Here is a 3,399-nt window from a genome sequence, read left to right on the forward strand (position 1 = left end):
GCATGACAGCCAGGCAACTTGACATTTTTTAAGGAATTGGCCCGCAAAGGCAGACTTAGTGTTTTCTCATAATACATTCCCCTTAAATCTATTTTGCAGTAACGCTAGTACATGTTTTTTTTATTCTGTCCTCCCTTGGTTCTCATTCGGACTGGGAAAGAAGCACATGGAGCTATACTGCTTTGCCTACTGTCATGTAATACTGAACATTTTTGTAACATAAAACACAATAGGAAAGTAAATCAAGCATGTCATTAATGCATTATTGCCCCTTCGTTGTCCATTTAGCAGGCTAATGGTGGATCCTTGATCAAGCTGAATTGGTTAGGTATGCAGGAGGTCAGGGACCTGTCTGTATTATCTGGCAGGGGAACACAATTTACGTATGTGTGTTTGAGCTGTGCTGTTTGACTGCTTGCCTGGAGTTCACTGTAAGCTGATAGATTCACTGCCCTATTTCACAATGTGAAATTTGCTTGGTGTGAGAATGGGCATAGGCTTTTATTTGCTGGGGTAGCAGACTTTACAACTTTTCAAGTATTATAATCTACTTTTTGAACTGTTTGTCAGAATGGGAACATGATGTAGGCTTCTTATATGACTTATTCTTAAAACACATGGGCAAAGCACCATAAAACCTGTCTTTTCAAATGGCATTTGGGAAGATATTCATTTTTTTTCTTGTTTTCTACACTGGAAGTAACTGAGGCTGGGCCACAGCTGTAAAGAAATTTAGGTTCTAAAAAGAAAAAAAAACTTAAATCATTTAAATATTTTTGCTTTAGTTTTTATTTTGTTACCTTTGCAATGGTTGCCAGACACAAGTTATATATATAAAAAAAATCTACTTTGGTCTTCCATTTTTACACCACTGTTGTGCCCAAACATACCCTAAATGTTGTTCGTCTCCTAATAGCTCCTGTTTAGAAAGTTGCTGCTTTTTAAATAAAGAATGTTCTTTATATTTGCTATAAAGCACAATGTGTTTGGATTGTATCCCGTGTAGCTGTTTATCAGAGACATACCTTAACTTTGTACAGGACCATGTGGGAAAATCAAAATTGCTGCAGGTGGTTTTGTAAACCAACCAGTTGTCGTTAGAAGTGCTTAGAACAGTTGAAATTCTGCCATGGATCAAATCTAGTCTATTGGGTTAAAATGTCTAACTGGAGTCAGAAATGGTAAATTTTTAATGGGCTGCACTATACCTGTCAGTGTCCAGCAACTAGATAGGTTGACAGAGTGAACCCTACTATAGCTGTCAATAAGTAGTACTGATATAGTAAATATGAGTAAGTACATGGTGATAGCTGTCATCGTCCCCTATCCTGCTTTACGTATTATAGCAATGCCTGGTTGGAAAAAGAGGTGCTCAGATTCTGATCCAAGTCAGAGAAGACTGCTCCGAACTGTACAACCACCACCATTTGCCATGTATTTATGTCCAGGGAGCATCTTGGCTTTACAGCATTATTTCAATTTTAATACCTTACAATATACTTGTGTATGCTCTACAGATGGCCATTGTCTTCACCTTGTAGTTTGTACACTAGCTGAAAAATAAGCCCCAAGGCACCTATTACATAGCTATTGATGAAAAATGATGATTACCTACTACGTTCTCTGTAAAAACATGTCACATTCTTGCTCAAGACCAGCACAACCAATTGTCTTGTGCAATAATCATCTGATGTGTGTACTTAACCTAAAGGTCTACAAAGAAACCACAACCTAGAGTTTTATTGCTTGTTAGGGAAGTTTTACTATCTTAAGAGAAAGAGGGACCTTCTCAGGTGCTACATGTTCTTAGAAAAAATGTTGATGTACCATATTGTAAACTCCAACATTACTTGGGATTCTCCTTTAAGTATTCATTTTTTTTCAGTTGCCAGAAGTTCATTATGAAGCCACTATCTTCGTCCATCCCATCATAGAGGTTTTTTTTTTTTTTTTTTTTAAATTGTATATATGATGTGCCTCGTTTTGGCTATTTATTACTTTAATGTGCAAGAACTGCAACTGCTGAAACTATCCTTATTTTTCAAGTAAGAAATATAAGGTCTATCTAGCTTCTGGACCAGCCCCAGGCTAACATTCTCAGAGGAAAAGATTTGCATCTTGAAAACTTTTTAAATAAGTATCTGTGACTTCCTTAAACAGTTTAGTTACTCTGCAGACACCCTTATTACTCTTTTTATGTATTTTTAATCACACACAAATTGCTTTAAGGTAGATATATGATTAGACTATGAACATTTAGATATTTGCACTACCAGTAAACCAGAAATGAGCTTAAAAACAATTGTGAGCTTTTTTTTGAAAGACTCGACTATTAAATTACTCGAATCGACTAAATTATTAAAACAAGCCATTGCTTTCTTTTCTAGGTAAAGGTATTCTGGGAATCATCTTTAAACTCCACAACAGAAGAATTCTGAAGTAATTTGTCTTCTCAAAAGCCCAGCTTCTTTCTCCCAGCACTTATTTGACAGGTTTTCATTCTTTTAAACTGAATAGAGTGCTCTAACTGAACAATTGCTTGCATCATCTGCTGTAGATCTCATCATCTGTCACTGTGTGTCACTTGTGTTACTGTTAGTAATAAGGCTTCTCATGGTTGCCCCTTTTAGACCAACCATACCAAAATAAATTATACTGGTCAACCATTTTCTGGTTAGTCTGTTTCGCTCAGACTGTATTGCAATGTACACTACATTTTCGAATGCAGCTTACATAATGTCTTTACAAAAAGACATTTGAAGCTACTAAAGGTTGATAGGAAATTTATTCAATGACTAAAAATGATAAATCTAAGAAAAGGCAAGATTATTTAACATTTGTTAAATGTTAATAACACAGCAAATGATTAAGATCTGCACATCGGTACTGAGCAGTTGCTCCTATTTAGCATTGTTCGGGGTTATTTCTGAGCAGTTTTAAAACAAAGGGGGTGTTATTTTTCAGGATCAAATAGTAAGTGCACAGCCTAACACAGAAGATCTGAGGTACTGCTACATATAAAATAAAAATTTTATTTATGTGTCCCTCTGTCTTGATGATGATAGATCTTATTCACAGCACACTTGATTTGTTGGTTCCCCAAACTATATATAAATGGATTGAGAAGAGAAGTAAGAGCATTGTACACCTTTGTGACTGATCTATTTTCCTTCAATGAATCTGAGGAAGTTGGAGGGAAATAGTTAAAGAAGATTGTTCCAAAGAAAAGTTCAACGGAAGTGAGGTGGGAGGAACATGTGGAGAAGCCCTGGTACCTTCCCCTGGATATATGTATATGGGAGTAGGAGAGTACCACAAACACAAAGGGACTCCTGGTTACAAATGAAGAGCAAATAAAGATCGTACTGTGATGTGTCAGAGCAAGAAAGCGCCAATAAG

This window comes from Pyxicephalus adspersus, chromosome Z, assembly GCF_032062135.1.
Source record: "Pyxicephalus adspersus chromosome Z, UCB_Pads_2.0, whole genome shotgun sequence".
Taxonomy (NCBI): Eukaryota; Metazoa; Chordata; class Amphibia; order Anura; family Pyxicephalidae; genus Pyxicephalus; species Pyxicephalus adspersus.